This window comes from Macaca thibetana, chromosome 18, assembly GCF_024542745.1.
Source record: "Macaca thibetana thibetana isolate TM-01 chromosome 18, ASM2454274v1, whole genome shotgun sequence".
Classification (NCBI taxonomy): Eukaryota; Metazoa; Chordata; class Mammalia; order Primates; family Cercopithecidae; genus Macaca; species Macaca thibetana.
In genome coordinates, this window is record NC_065595.1 from 54,907,787 (window position 1) to 54,925,505 (window position 17,719).

Genomic DNA, 17,719 nt, shown 5'->3' on the forward strand with positions numbered 1-17,719 from the left:
AGAACATTTATTCCTAATTTATGATGATTATGCAAAATAGATCAGAACCAAGTTACTATATGTAGATTTACAAATAACATAATATGCATATATAATTATATATGTATTTGGCTTATAACTGTGCCATTAGTGGGGATTTCCCAGGTACAGTACATACAACAATCTTTACTGTATATAGAGCTCAGAGAAATTGATAAGAAAAGAAATAGATAGGTGAGCATTAATCATTAACAATTGACAATTAACAGTTAATTAACAACTAACAATTTGCAATAGACAAAATAGATGGGTTAGAAAATATATGGGAAAATGTTTGATTTCACTGGTAAATAAATACAAATTAAAATAATGCAAGACATTTTTGCTTATCAAATTTGCAAAGATAAAAAGATTTTCTGAATTTTATCCTTGGTAGATTTCCTGGTTTGTCTGTTCCCTTCCTTCATTTTCATTTTGTTTTTCAGTTTTCTTTTGTTTTCATTTTAGTGATAAATTTCCCACCTTTTCTTTTTATTTCCTTTGGAATGAATTTTTAGGAGACTTACAAATCTTGTTTTTAGAATTTATCTTTTTAAAATGTATCTGTTCTTAAAATATTGCTTCCTTTAGAACATTTGTTGCTACTGCTGCTGCTGCTGCTGCTTTGATACTCTCTACATTTGACTTTTTAAGTGATAGCTTTTTAGTTATCTTGGAATCTGGATATTCCTTGACCAGGATATTTTCTCGAGGAGAAGGGCCAGTGGCTTGATCATAGGGTGAGCTTGAGGTTCTAACGTATCATGCATTCTATTTTTAAGGGTAAGGCATACATTTTCCCTAGCCCATAGTCAGTTTTTAGAATGGACTACTCAATAACTGTATATTAGACACATACATGTTCTAGAAAGAGAGACAGGCAGCTGAATTTCAATTTTTAATGTGTCACATGAAGAGGGATTTTGCACATTCTGTGGAGCCAGAAGATTCAGTGTCGCACAAGTGGCAGATGCCTAGTGCTTGATCCCTCTGTGGGTAGAACGTAGCCATGAACAAATGCACTGAGGAGCAGTATTTCACCGACAGGAGAGGGACAAATGTGTTCTCTCGGTCTCCAACTCTTGCTAAACTGTAGTGGCACAAATCCAAGAATCAAAGAAGTATCCTAAGCCCGTGGTTCTTTGGGATTGTAACTGTCTGTGGTTTTTACAGTACCAAGACTGCCTGAGCTTATGGCACTCGGGAGTGTAACAAGGACCTGAGGAGTTTCACGCTGTGGCTAGCGCTGTTTACTCAAAGCCATCTTGGAAGGTCATTGAAACAGGGGCCAGATCTTTTCTATACTGGGTGCCTTGGGGGGTGATCACAAACACTGATTGGGATCAGAATTGCACCAACGTGGACAATATAGATACAATCATGTCTAGATTTACAGCAAAATGCTGCATCATGTTCAGGATCAAATTAATACACTAGGCTTCGTTTATTTCTTTTAGTGGAGAACAATAGTCGCTCTTTTTGCTGTCTTGTTCCCAGTGAAATAGTCCATGTATAGAGTTTCCCTTTTCAGCAGCAGTTGTGTCTACAAATGCTATTCTCAAAACGACAGCTATTCTCAAAGCCACCAGGCGTGCTATTGCCCGAACAAAGAGGTGCATTAAAAGAGTCTTGACAATTTCAGCCCCTAGAAACACAGGGGTCACAAATCTGCCAACTTGAAAGAAAACAAATCACTAGGGCAAGACATTTTATTTAGTTCTAAATAGCACCTAGCACATGGATAGCATTCAAAAGCATTAATACAGCCATAATGCAAATCAACATGGGTCTGCAGACCAGGAGCTGAAAGAAATTAGGCTAGACCCTAAAGAAATCAGAGCATGGGTAAAAGGCATTTCAATAAAATTATCAAACATTATTCATTAATATGGCAGGCAGTCAGTCACGTATAGCTTGTGTACTGGGGTGAGTTACAAAAGAAGTCAATGCTTATAGGTAGAGGCTTAAAGTGTAGAGAAGGAGACAGGACAAACACAAATAAATATAAACAAAAGAGGCAGAAACCATTACACCACAGGCAAAAACAATGTTAGCTTGACAAAGCCAGAAAGGAGAAACCTGGCTATTTGCAGGGGTAGAAAGGTTGCTGGAGGGTTGGAGGAAAGAGCCTAGCATTGAAGGAAGTGTGCTTTTTTTCATTAAAGTACCTAAAACTATACGTGGCATGCCAGACACAGCTTAGATTGGAGTAAACTGAAAAGAACCTATAGCTTCTGAAACTGATTCAAGGATTCACCGAGGCTAATGGTGTCCTGGGTCTAACAGAAATCAAATAACAGAGATAACTCAGTGGACTACATATGGGTGACTGACAGCAGTATTGGTGAATAATGTTTAATAATTTTATTGAAATTCTGTTTTATCTATGGTCTGATTTCTCTAAAGTTCGGTCTGATTTCTCTAAATTCAGTCTAATTTCTTTCAGCTACTGGTCCTAGGGTCAATCTTGATTTTCATCATGGTTGTATTTAAAGCTTTTGGATGCCATTCATGTGCTGGGTGTGGTTCAGAACTAAATCCGATGTCTTTCCTTTGTGATTTGTTTTTGCTGATTTGTATTTCTAGAAGATGCTTCTCTGAAATGTCACTTGCAACTGGAAGCCATGAGAAGAAAAGGGTCAGGAACTCTCCCTTCCCTCTCTTTGCACATTCTAGGAGCTAAGGCTGCTCTGGGAGTCTCCTGTGTTGGGTCCCCTCCAATCTTCCTTTTTCATGGCCTCAGTGGGGAGAAGATGCTGCATTTGTAAAAAACAAACAAACAAACAAAAACCAAAAACTAGCTGCATGCTCTTGTTCTGTGTTCTGTAGAAAAATGTAGGAGCTTTGATGCCTATAAAGGACACGTAATAGTTATTCCTATAGTCCCCAGTTGATAAAAATTGTAAAATACTAAAAACAAACACTCATGTAATGCTTATACATGTCAACTTCTGTTCTAAGTCCTTTACATATATTTGTTCATTTAATCCCTCACTATAACACTATGAGGTTGGTTTTAGGTTGGTGTAAAAGTAATTGCGGTATTTGTCATTTACTTTCAGTGTCAAATACACTTGTATTTGGTAGAGTAGAATTGAAGCCCAATTTAGGATCACAAGACTGTGCTCTTAACTACTTTAAAAATATTTTTTATTTTTATTTTTTTGAGACAGGGTCTCACTCTGTCACCCAGGCTGGAGTGCAGTGGCACAATCACAGCTCACTGCAGCCTTGACCTTCTGGGCTCAGGTGACCCTCCCACCTCAGCCTCCTGAGTAGCTAGGACTACAGGTGCCCACCATCATGTCCAGCTAATTTTTGTATTTTTTTTTGTAGAGACAGGGTTTCACCGTGTTGCCCAGGCTGGTCTTGAACTCCTGAGCTCAAGTGTTCCGCCCGCCTCAACCTCCCAAAGTGGTGGGATTACAGGTGTGAGCCACTGTGCCTGGCTGCTCTTAACTACTTAGTTATATTTTACAGTCACCTAATTCTACTGTGTGTTGGAAATAGGTATTGCCACTACAATATCCTTTGCAAACTTGATTACACCTATATCACAAACTTCCCAAAACAGTATACGCCATTTTTAGACAGGTTAAGTAGTAGTGAAGTTTTCCTCTTGAATGGAGAAGTAATTTGTTTCCCTGAAATATCAGTGCATTGTGTTGACATTAGGTCAACTGGAGTCATTCAAATATCTGAAAGATGCTATCATGTTGCAAGTTCACAGAACTATTTATCCCTCACCAAATTGGAGCCTCTTCTCTGAATGGCCACCTGTTTTCCAAACCCCTCTTAGAATGTCCTTCCTGAATGGGACATAATTTCCCAAGTGTAGTCTGACCAGAAGAGAGTATGGTTAAGGCCATTATCCCTCTTGTTCAGGGCATTTTTCTTCTTTTAATGGACTTTGAGATTCCGCAGGAATGCCTGGGGTTTGTTCAGCTGGCCGTGGTAGGTTTTCTGGGCTGGGGGGACGAATACCACAAGACGAGAGAGAAATGAATGAAGTGAGAGATGAGGGCGATTAGATACAAGAGATGGGTGGAATTTAGAGCTCACGATGAGAAATTTAAATCTGATTGGAAAGCAACTGGGGCCCACCGAAGTGTTCTGAGAAAGGGAGGGACACAATCAAGGTAAGCCTGGGGTTCCTGGGAAGGTGGGGCTCCCTCCCTTCACCTCAGCAGTATTTTGACACTGGTTAAGGTGGGGAAGGCTTGTGAGCATTTGTGGGATGGTAAAAGGTTTTTGGCTGATAGATTCGTTGGATCCCATCTGTAAGAGGATGTTAAATAAATGATAATGAGACTGGTCCGGAAAGGTGTGTTGGTACTCGAGTTCAGGCATTGGGTTGGGAGTCAGGCATTGCATAATCTGTTCCTGGATTTGCTGTGTGGTTTGGGGTAGGTCAATTTACCCTCTCCATCTCCCCCATCCGCTCACTTGTTTGTACAGTACTTTGTACTTCTTAAATAAAAGATGCTATAAATCATTTAAAGATTTATTTGCTGAATATTTTTAAACTAAAAGGAGGAGAAGGTAGAACTCAGAATTCATGAACTAAAGGTAAACTAAGCCACCATTTTCAAACATAATTACACCAAAAACGTTTTCTTAAAGGGCCAGAGAGTAAATATTTGAGAGTTTGTGAGCCATGCGGCATCAGTCATAACCGTTCTGCTCCTATAGTCCAAAAGCAGTCATAGGCAAGATGTAAATGGATGAGTGTGGCTATGTTCCAATAAGATTTATTTACAAAAACATTCAGCCGGTCAGGCTTGGCCTATGGACTATAGTATAGTTTGCTACCCCCCGCTGTATATCTCAGTTTTCTTTTGAGGAAGCATTTGGTATGTGCCTTCAGACCATCTGAGTACCTTCCAGGGTTGTATCCAGAACTAATTTAGAGATAATCCAAATTTAGGGGCACAATTTTAGCCCATTTTCTTTTATTCATACTTTAGAGTTTGCCCTTTCAAGGCTCTAACAATGAACTCTGGTCTATGGGACTTCACTCTCTGGTTAACCAGGATCTCATACGATCATTCCCTCTGCAGCTCACAAAGATTTATCTTTTCAAATTTATATCTGCCATGGGGCCTTATACGTAATTACTGCTTAGTAAGTATAAGCACTAAGTATGTATGACGCATCATGGCTTTTCAGGTGGAGGTTCACCAACAAAGAGTTGAAAATGCATATTTGGTATTAAGAAAGGAGTTGAGAAATGCTGATTTGAGATCACCGTGGGATAGCACAGAGAGTTCGAAGAGAAGAGGGTAGTGGAGAGAACTTAGTGGGGAAGCAGACCAAGAGCAAACAGGGCAAAGGTCTGAGCTGGAGAAGCCAGGAGGGAAACAGACTCGCTGGATGACGGAAACTAAGTGAGGAGAGAGTTTTAAGAACAGGCTGTTCCACAATGTCAGCTATAAAGAAATCTTGGAGGATGAGCACTGGCCGTTAGGAAGAAGGATCTTCATTCATCTGTGAGAGGTTACTCTAGAAAAATATGAACATAAGCCAAGTTGCTATGAAGAGAGCCACTAAAGGGAGGAAAGAAGTGAAGGAATTGAAAGCAAGTTAGAGTTGCAGATCTTGAAGGTGATAGAATTCTTGGTCATGATGAAGTTCAGGGTATGGCAGTATGTGTGGTGACTGAAGTAGAGAGGAGATATGCTTGGTTGGAATTAAGGAGGGGTGGACAAAGGAAGTGATAAGGAGAAAAATTGTGATCCAATGCTGTGGCACTTTTAGAAAATAAAAAAGTATCCTGGTGACCGGAAGGAGAGAATGGGAAAAACATAATACCAGAAGACATTTTAGACTTCAGAAGAGAAGGTTCTGTTAAATATTATGTTAGACAAGGTCCAAAAATGATAGGCTCATATAAAATTTTATTACTTGGACCTGGGCTCCCACTGAAAGTTTCTGGATTTGGAAAGCTCATGGTCCATTTCTTTTATTTGCCTTATTTTCTACTACCTGAGTATCTAACTAGATCACCTCTCCCCCTCCAATGCCTTGCTTTTTTTTTTGAAAGCTAAAACCAAATGAAAGAAGTTACTTCATCAGTAAGTTGTTTTCTCCAAAGACCTTTTTTTTTTTTTTTTTTTTTTGCCTGGGGATATATTATCTATTCTTTTAATAAATATCTTACCACTGGAAAGCAAACTCAAGAAACTGGGAAGATGCTGACATAAGCAGCCTTGTATAGCTGAATATTGGGTCAAGTGCCTTGCTCAGGAAGGTCAAGGGTGGGAGTCATCTGTAGATGAACCAAAACACCTTGAAAGAACCCAGGGGAGCCAGTGGAATGCCAAATTGTAACAGCTGCTAGGGACAGGAGGTCTTCAGAGAAACTTGATACTGTTGAGGAACTCAACTGTGGGTGTTCTGTTTATTCATCTATCTACCTACCTACCTACCTACCTACCTACCTATGTATCTATTATCTACCTATCTATGCAATCTATGTATGTATGTATCTACCTACCTACCTACCTGTCTACCTATCCATGTACCTGTGATCAACCTATCTATGTCTGTCTATCTATTCTATCTGACCTACATATGTATGTATCTGTCTACCTATGTATGTATCTCTCTACATATGTATGTATGTATCTACTTGTCTACCTGCCTTCATATGTGTGTATCTCTCTGTCTGCCTATCCATCCATCCATCCATCCATCCATCCATCCATCCATCCATCCATCCGTCCATCATTCTAACTATTGCTTCTATGTGTGGAGGGGACTGTATCCAACAATCGGCCTGAGAAGGCATCCAGAGTGGTAGGTGAAAAAGGATGATCAACCAGGAACAGGCGATCAGATAGAGAGAATGACGTTCAAAGAGGAAGACTCAGGCATGACAGTGCACAGACCAGCTTGCAGGTGCACATATCAGTGCTACATGTATTCATTTCTGGCTAGAGGTCCGGATATGCTGCTTCTGTTTTAAGCAGTCATCATGGTGAGGGCTAAAATGGCCTGGCATGTGTGAGCATCTTGCCGGAGGTTGTGAAGGCTCTTTAGGACCTGGATACCAGCAACCACAGCCTAGCAAAGGATACCTTTACAACTCTAACACTTAGTTTTGGGGGATTACTATTTAAAATTTTAGCTGTCTGAGCAATAATTTTTGCTGAAATCAGAGTAGTAGAGGCTTAATTCTAAGGGTGCTTTTCTTTTTTTTTTTTCCAGCTTGGGATCCTCATCTCCTTTCTTCACTCCCAGTGTAGGTTAACAAAAAATATGTCGTTCCCATTTATTTGCACATAATCAGGTTTCACATGCTGAAGTGCAGTTACTCGTCCCCACCTCTATAATTAATTCTCTTAGTAAGGTTATTTTCTAGCCTTAAATTAATCTCTCTTTTAGCCAACTAATAACATTTAGTACTGTGGGAGAGATGTAAAAAAATGAAACATGTTTCTACTCTCGAAGATCTAACAACCCAATGCTTGATGTACAGATACTTGATACACATAAAAGAGACATAAGCATACAAAAAGAAAATTAAACAAGTGAAAAATCAATGCAGCTGCATGAAAGTAAGTAACTCAATCAATATGTGTTTGTTTGCTTGTATTCAGAGGGAATGAAGGAATGTAAGACATTGGGCCTGCGTGAGTCTGTAGGTGGGAGTGCCTGTAAACAGAGGAGTCTTGTAGAGGGTTGTGGGTCAGGCAGAGACATGAGTTCTGAGGCCAGGTGACTGGGCCGGCAGGGTCAGGGGTGGCTCACCAGCGTAGGTTTAAAGATACATATCAGAGGTATTAGGTGTAATAGCTCTTACAGTTTTTCTAACAAAGGGTTGTAATGTATTTGAGTACACCATAATCAAATAAATACGTGCAGGTAACTCTCTATTAAACAACCTAACTTGCTCTCATGAGCTTTAAAACTCTGTCATTTTATTCCTTACAAATTGCAGTCATTTTTTCCATCCCCTTCGTATCCTCGCCTTGTACTTGTAGGTGGACATTTCATGTTTCTCCTTCCTACACAGTTGAGAAGAGTTTTTTGAGAAAGTTACTATGTAGTGCCCACGTTGCAGTTCTGGATTTTCTGCCCTGGTGAACTGGGCCCATTATCTTCTCTCCTGAGCTCTCACAGGGTGTGAATGAAATGAGTGCCTTTTCTCTAGGGGGCGACTTGAGGGTAAGAGTCTTGGCTTATCAGCTCTATGTCCAGCATAACGCCTTGCACATAGCACTCCCGGCGCACAGATGGCAAATTCTACTTGCCTTTTCTGATGTTTCAGGGCAGGAAAAATGAGGACTGTATGCTTTTAGCTTGCACAGATCTTAGGTTCATCCTATTTATGGAAACAGAAGGGGATGGGTCTTCATTGAGAGTTTGAAGATGAATCTGTACAGTGTACATGGAAGTCCAAAGTTTGACCGACTCTATCTCAACACTGGCGGCCTCATAAGTTGTTATTATCAGTCCTGCAATTTTTAAAGCATTACATAGAGCTTTAGCTGTTTGATTCCCATTGACTTCCAGCTATTGTACATTCACATAATGGAAGCAGTTTGTCCACATGAATAAAACATCAATAAGGTGTATGTATAAGTACCATTTAGGAAAAAAAATAGAGGAAGTAAAGCATACTTATATATATATAAAAACAGGGAGGCAAAGGGACCAATTTTCTGGTTAACAAAAGGTTCTCAGCTGAGTGAAATGTCTCAAATCATTCCCCTATATCAGATTCAGGTGGGGGCATTGTCTCCCACATGCCCAGTGAAAAGCAAAGCTGCCCATGCAAAAAGTGAGATCTAGATGGTATTTTTCTTACAATAAGGTTTTTACATTTTTGCTCTTTTTCATTGATTTTAAAGAAGGACATGGCTGCAGGAACCTTGGGACTACCTCTTTAAGTCCTCTGAGCAGGAGTTAAAAGCTGGCAGCCCCAGCTGGCTTGCCTCCGTCCCTAGCAACTCTTGCTGAAATTAATGTGGCTCAAGCAGGGGTCAGGGCTGCCAGTTGTCCAAAGACAAATCACTGGTTTTAAGAAAAATCCCCCTTTTAATGATTCACAGTTGAATTTGGATTTAAACTCAGCTCAACAAGCAAACAAAACAAAGAGCTGTTGGAGAGGTTGAGTTTGAAGCTGCCAATGTGCTGCAAGTTGTGGAAGCTTCTGACGTCCACAGATCTGACGGTTTTCAGCACCATAGCCCTAGGGTGCAAACAACTGCAGAGGAGACAGTGACCACAGGTGACATTGTGAATAGCATGCGAGTGTAGTGATGCTCAATGTCTTCTGCTCCTGCCCTGGAATATCCAGGTTCCATGCAAGGTACTTTTGCGGCCTCTGTGCTAAACACATTGCATGCTGCCAGGTGCTGAGTGGGTTACAAATCATGTGAAAAACAAGGTCTGGCCCTAGGAGCTTAAGATCTACTTAAGAAAATAAGGCATACACATATAAGAAGAAACAGAATTGAAATCCAAGATTCTCCATCCTGGCTGTGTCAGCTCACCTGGTAAAGCTTAATCACACACATCCACACATGCATGCACACACACAGACAAACACACACCAGCAAATGCAAAAGATATGACAAAACAATTCCCTGGCTCTACTTCTGACCTCTTACTGAATCAAAATCCCTGAAGATAAGATCTGAAAATTGTTTAAAAAATTCTTCTGATGATTCCTATTCACAGCCTAATATGTATGAAAACCACTAACCCAGTTGGCAAATGGTTTCAGCTAAGAGATATGGGTAACTCATGCCCAGGGAGAAGTCACTGGGCTTTCACTGATGAGGGGATGCTTTTCAGAGGAGATAGGAGAAGACTCATGTGTACACTTGCTCAGCCTGGGCAACGTGAAAGTGTACTGATAAGCCATGGAACCAGGCAAGGTGGGGCTCCTGGAGCTAGGTAGAATGCGTACCCTCACATCCTCACATCTTACAGTATGCCTGAGCCTGAACCTACCTCAGTATATCAGACTTAAGTGAGACATGGGCCAGGAAGTCGTGCAGCTAAGGCTGTAATGAAAAAACAGAGCTCTAAACCTTGCACAGAGTTGCATGTTGGGAATGCTGAAGTTTACCATGGGATGAAATGGTGTAGGCGTAAGCTACCATCCCCTCATCACTGCCGTCCTCAACCCCTCATCAGTAACCCATGTCTTGGGGGTAGGTAGCTTCTCTTTTTGCATGGAAGAGCACAACAGCTTTCCCCAAAGGTAGGCACACACTTGCACAAACACACACACAATATTTGTGCCCCTAATATTTGTGAAGCCTGGGCAAGAGAACAAATGGAGACTCATAGGCCTTATATCCAAATATTAAACATACTGTTAAATAAAATGTGCTCTATCCACTTACTCTGACAAGTATTCCTTCCTAATGATTCTGTAGATGAGTTTCAAGTTTAGGATTCTTGAACTTCAGGAAGTTCTTTGCTGGAAGGCAGTGGAGCAGGGAGAGTCACCCCAAGCCTGTTGCACACCCCTTCTTTCCACTCTCCTAGTCTGGTCTTGCACCAGGAGGGACTATAAACAAACACCTCAGATCACACACCCAGGCTTCATTCACAAGTCTGGCAAACAATGGCTCCTTGGCTATCCCATAGCCTTGGGGTGCCTATACTGGAAGTACAGGGCTACTATCATTCAGAGCTTTGAGAAGTACAAAGTTTCATATGAATTCATTGCATCATTATTATTGGAATGCACCTTCTTAGAGCCTCTTATCTACCAGAATAAGAATGTCTGCCTCCATGCTTTGTTACTCATCACCATCTTTACCCTCAGAGTTAGCAACTTCTACTGAATTATCCTATATTCCAGGTTCTTTGTCACTAATCTTCAATCTTCATCACTCTGATAGGCATATCCTATAATTTTTGTTTGCAGAAATGGAGAAACTGAGGCCCAGATTAAGGTACTTGCATAAAGCATGCAGCTACTGAGTGATAATATTGAAATGGGTGTTTAGGACTATATGACTTCAAAGCCCAAACTATTTCCACTGCACTGTGCTGGCTCCTATAGTTAAAAAATGTTCCATATAGTCTAAATATGATGCGACATGTTTTTCCCTCACAAAAGAGATGACTGCCTTCTGTTCAAATCTTTACAAAATCTTTTCTGATGTCCTCCCTCAATTGTTACATCTTGAAAAGAAATGCTACTTAAGGAATCCATATAAACCTAAAATAAATTCTATCAATACCAATTTGGGCTTCTCATAGAAGTCTCCTAATCTAATCTTGGCAGTATGGTGGACTGGGTACCCTGAAGGTTCTTTGTAGAACAATTCAATCCCAATAGGACAGAGCCGTTGGCAAGTGGTTGGGCTGATAAAAGATTGCAGAGATGCCTGAGGAAACCCCCATCTTCTCCGATATGACTTAACATGAGCTAAGGTGGGAGCTTGGAGTAACGAGGAGTGGTGGGCTTGTTCTGGGTCCATGTCCATAATAAGGTCAATGAGCTTGGGGCTTTGAGCCAGTATTCTTATGGATGGCAGCAGTGGTCCTTTGTCACTAGTGCCCTGGAGATGACAGAGAAGTAGAGCTAAATCCTCTTTGGAGGAAACCATCTCCAATTTAGGCTCATAGAATTCTCACACATTGAAATTGAGCATTGAGTTCACAAGAAAAAAATCACTACACACACCAGGGGACAACCATCATGAGTGACTGTCATCAGACACACGTTTGAGAGGTTCAGACCCACAAGCACAGTAAATATTGAAGTTGTTAAAGACCCATAGAAAAGCTATGATGGAATGTTTAATGAAAGGAAATACTCAATAGGTGGGTTAAATAGCAGAGTAGACCAACTAAAAAGAGAACTGAAAGACATATCTGGGCCAATGTTGTCCAATAGAACTTCCTAAATGATAAAGAAATTTCTGGAGCTGTGCTGTGTGATACATGTGGCTAATGAGCACTTCAAGTGTGCCTAGTGAAGTCAAAGAACTTACTTTTTAATTTTATTTAGCTTATTTAAATGTAAATAATCACATGTGTCCTGGCTATAGTATTAGGTAGTACAGATCTAGGTCATAAAGCAGCTATCAATAAGTTTCAAAGAATCAGTATCATGTAGAATACATTTTTTGATTAAAGTGCCATTTCAGCTTGACTGCAAATGGACATGAGGGGTATCTTCTGGGGTGATGGAAATGTTCTAAAAGTGAATTATAGTGCTGGCTGACAATTCTATATATTTACTAAAAATCATTGAATTCTACATTTATCTTGGGTAAATTTAATAGTGTTGTAAACAGTATGTAAATTTAATAGTATTGTATTTATCTTGGGTACATTTAATATTTTTAACTATTGTATTACATTCCAATAAAGTTTAAAATGCAATTAGAAGTCAACACCATTAATAAAAATTCTCATATCTTAAAAATTAAAAATCACTCTATTAAATAATCTATGGATCCGAGTATACATCATCATGGAAATAAAAGAAACACTTAGATTTGGAAAATAATGGAAACATAGTGTATCACAATTTGTGGGGTAAAATGAAAGTGATAATTTAAGGGAAACTTATAATCTTAAAAGCTTGTATTAGAAAGGAAGGAAGACTGAGAAAGAGCAACATTCGGCTTAAAAAATCGGAGATGAAAGAGAACAAACATAAAGTAGAAGACAAAGATGAGAGCAAAAATCAATAAATGGAAAACAGAAATACAATATAGGATTAACATGACAGTTCTTGAAAGAATTAGAAAATTTAAAAATCTCTGACAAGACTAAGAAAAACGACAAAGGGCACTGATGAAAATAATAGAGATAATAAAAATAGTTCTATAACTTTAGATAAAGCATAGATTACAAGGTATACTAAGAGTAATTATGCCAGTAAGAATGGAAAATTTAGATAAAATGGACACATTCTGGGAAAATAATAGTTAAGAATAAACAGAAAACCAGAATACTTATACAACTGGTAAATAAATGGACCTTTAGTTAAAATTTTCACAAAAGATAAGTGCCAGTTCCAGATGGTTTTACAGGTGAAATTCTACCATATAGTAAATGGAAAAGATTATTTAAGTATTATATGAAGTCTTGTGGACCACAGAAAAAGAGTGAATATTCTCCAATCCAATCTATGAGATGAATACAACCTTGACAACAAAACATATCAAGGATGATCCTAGAAAGGAAAATTATAGGCCATTCTCATGCATAAGCATTAATAGGAAGATTCTAATAGCAAATTAAATCTAATAGCAAACGAAATGAAGTAAGGGACAGAAACATAATGAACCATGACTAAATTGCATTTATTCTTGGACTGAAAGGTGGTTAAGTATAAGAAAACTTATAAATACAGTTTATTACCTGACTGATTAAAAAGAAATCATATCATCTTAAAAGATGACAAAATTCAACAGCCTTAGGATTAAGACAAAGTGAAAAGATACTTTCAAAATTTAGGACAGTAAGGGAACTTCTTAACCTGATAAATGGTGTCTACCAAAATATCATTCTCAGTAGAAGGAATGTTGGAGATATTTCCTTAAAATTGGGAATAATCCAAGGAAATCAACTATCATTACTTCTCCTCAACTTTGAGGGTCCTAGCCATGCAGTAAAATAAATAGATGCATAAGTATTAGACAAACTACCACCACAATAAAACAACAACAACAACGTTAGGAATAATGTGAAACTTGAAGCAAATCAAAATTTAGCAAGATTTGCTTCAAAATTTAGCAAGATTGGCTGGGCGGAGTGGCTCATGCCTATAATCCCGGGACTTTGAGAGGCTGAGGCAAGTGGATCACGAAGTCAGGAATTCGAGACCAGCCTGGCCAAGATGGTGAAACATCTCTACTAAAAATACAAAAATTAGCCTGGTGTGGTGGCTGGCACCTGTAATCTCAGCTACTTGGGGGGCTGAGGCAGAGGTTGCAGTGAGCTGAGATTGTGCCACTGCACTCCAGCCTGAGTGACAGAGCGAGACTACCGTCTCAAAAAAAAAAAAGGATACTAAATATATTAGTTTTCTATTGCTGCTATAACGAAGTGACATGAACTTGATGGCTTAAAACAAAAAACATTTAAATTATTACAGTACTGTAGGTTAGAAGTTCAACACATACCTCTCTGGGCTAACATCAAGGTGTTTGCCAGAGTCACGTTGCTTTCCAGGGGCTCCAGTGGAGGATCTGTTGTCCAACTTCTAGAGGCCACTCACATTCCCTGACTGGTGCCCTGCTTCGTCCACCTTCAAAACATTCTGAAGTTACACATCCCTCTGACGACAGTTGGAAATGCTCTTTGCTTTTAAGGAAGCATGTGATTGGATTGGGCTCTTGCATCTAATCCAGGATCACCTCCCCATTTCAAGGCCTTTAACCTGAATCCCATGTGCAAAGTCCCTTTTGCCATGCATGTAAGAAAACATATTCACAGGTCCTGGAGACTTGTGGATATCTTTGAGTGGGCTACTATTTGCCTACCACACTGGTAAAAAAGAAAAATACTTTAAAAAATCAATTATATTTCTACATAAAAGTCACAATTGAAGACAAAATTTTAAAATTATACAATAGCAAAAGTAGTTAAAAGGTAACTTTCCGTTACTTAATAGTATACATCTACCAAAAAATGTGCAAGACTCAAATGGAGAAAACTCACAATGATGTCAGCTTTTTTACAAACTGAAAATGCCAACATGTATTTTAATATTTATATGAAGGCATATGAAAGGACCAAATAGGCAAGACACTTCTGGAAGACAGTAAGTTAGATGGATTTATCCTGCTAGATGCTGATTGTCTCTTATTACAAACTATATTAAGATAGTATGGAAATGGTGTAGAGGTAAATGAATTGACCAATGAAACAAAAGAAAGAGCCCAGGGACAATTTTGTCCAATGGAATACAATAGGGAGTCCAGAAACAAACAGGCTCATGGAAACTTGATATAGGATAGAGGTGGCATTGCAGATCATCGGTAGTTGAGGCTTAGGATAAAATTCTATCCGCACATTTAAACAGTATTACATTTCTCAATTTATACCTGAAGGCAACATTGAAAGGTAGATAATATCAAGAACATGCGGAGACCCCTTGGCACTGCTCGTGATCATGTAAACTAGTGCGAGCATCTGGAAAGTAAACTGGTTATATTTCAGCTGCCTAAGAAACCTGTATGGGGACGTGCATTGCAACACTGTTTGCTAGAATCAGGAGACAGGGACAGGCTGTGGTTCCATCACTGAGAGAATGAATAAGCAATGTGGAATAGGGCCGCGGGTTGCCAAAGGTAGCAGATACCATACAGGAGGCCCAGTTAAGTTTCAATTTTAGAAAGATAATTTTTAATGCAAGTGTGTCCCAAGTATTTAAATTTTTTAAAAATTTCACTTTTATTTTAGATTCAGAGGGTACATGTGCAGATTTGTTGCACAGATATATCGCATTATACTGAGGTTTAGGGTATGAACGATCCCATCACCCAGGTAGTGAGTACAGTGCACAATAGGTAGTGATATGGTTTGGCTGTGTCCCCACCCAAATCTCATCTTGAATTATAGTTCCCATAATCCCTACGTGTCCTGGGAGGGACTAGGTGGAGATAATTGAATCATGGGGGCAGTTTCCCCCATACTGTTCTAGTGATAATGAGTAAGTTTTCATGAGATCTGATGGTTTTATAAGGGGCTTCCCCCTTCACTTGGCTCTTAATTCTTCTCCTTGCTGCTGCCATGTGAAGAAGGGCATGTTTGCTTCCCCTTCTGCCATAATTGTAAGTTTCCTGAGGCCTTCTCAGCCATGCCAAACTGTGAGTCACTTAAACCTTTTTCATTTATACATTACCCAGTCTTGACTATGTCTTTATTAGCAGTAAGAATGGACTAATATAGGTAGTTTTTCAGTTTTTCCCTGCTTTCCTCTCTTCCCCCTTTAGTGGTGTCTATTGTTCCTATCGTTATGTCTATGTGTACTCAATGTTTATCTCCCACTAATAAGTGAGAACATTTGGTATTTGGTTTTCTGTTCCTGTGTTAATTCACTTATGTCCCAAATATTGCACATCTAAATCATTTGTTGTTATCTGAAATTCAAATTCAATTAGGCATCCTATATTTTATCTGACAACCTTAGTAAGGGCATATTGAGGATTCTGAACAACTAGATGTTTGAGGAGTTAGGAGGAAACACTTTTGTATTGCTTATACAAAATACTTACAACTCCACAAGTATTCTTTATGAAAAATTCATTTTAATAGTGTCTTCATAATGACATGAGAGAAGGAAACACAGGCATCATGCGTGTCCATGTTTGAAGAAATATTTTTAAACATTTAGGGTGTAATTATTTAAAAAGCATAAAAAGTTGGATTCCTAACTCATATCATAGCTGAAAACAAATTCAAGATGGAATAAACATTTAAATAAAACAACAAGAACAATAAACAACTATTAACCCAGAAGTTATAAAGACAAATCTGATTAAATAAAAAACTGAATAATGTCTATACAGGAACAAAATACCATAAGCAAGAATAAAAGTAAAACCTGATGACAATTTTTGCAAAACACATGATAGGGGGTGAATTTTCTTAATTCACAGAGTACTCTTAAAAACCAACCAGCATGTGCTGAACAGGTAATTCACAGAATAGCAATACATATATAAAATATGCTTAAATAAACAGAAATTAGAGATAGAGACATTTCTTTGGAAAAATATGAAAAACAATGCCTGGTATTCAAGAGGGTGTGGAGAAACAAGCACATTCACGTTTTTGGTAGCTATGTAAATTGGCACATGTTTGGGAGAACAATTTGCCTTTGATACATATATATATAAAAGCTTAAAATTCGCAAGTGTAACATCAGTTACTTCTACTTCTAGGTATTTCTTTGACTGGTATAATCAGAACCAGGCAGAGAAGTCTTATAAAAATGTTCATTGCAGAATAATTTATAATAGCAAAAAATTGAAAAAAGCCAAATGTTCACCTTTGGAGGATTAAATAAATTAGGTAGCCTATAATCTTAAGCTAGTAAACAAATACTATCTAGCCATTACAAATAATAAAATATGTATTGACTTGAAAAGCTAGCCATAATATGTTAAAAATGAAAAAACTAGATTTGTATTTTATAGTGTGATTTAACCTACCTAAAGAAAAAAAGTAGATATGAATGTTTGAATATGCAAAGAAAATATCTGAAGGCCATAAACCAAACCAAAAGCTACCTCTGAAGTATGGTACTGATGGAAGAAACAGGGACTTTTGCTTTCAATGTATATAACTTTGTATTTTAAAAAAATCATGATTTATCCCTTCCTGCCAAAAAATCACTGTATTTAAACAAAAAGTTAACAACAAAACACATTTAGGTTATAAGCTATTACAGAGCATGAATACTGTACAACCCATTCAACAATTTAATTCAGCATTTTTTGAATGATCACTAATTCTCAAGAACCATGCTGGGAAGTTTGCATAACAACAACAAAAAGTGAACTATTGCCCCACTGTCACTGAGCTAACAGCTTAGTAGCTGCATGTTAATCTCATCAATACTAATATTATTTAGTGTAAAAATTGGGGCGCCCACCAAGCACTGTGCTGGCACAAAGGATGAAATGATGAACTCCACTTGAACAATTAAGGTTTCACATAGAAAATGTTTTCCTTGCATCATAAGAGTATTTGTTCTAGGACCTGA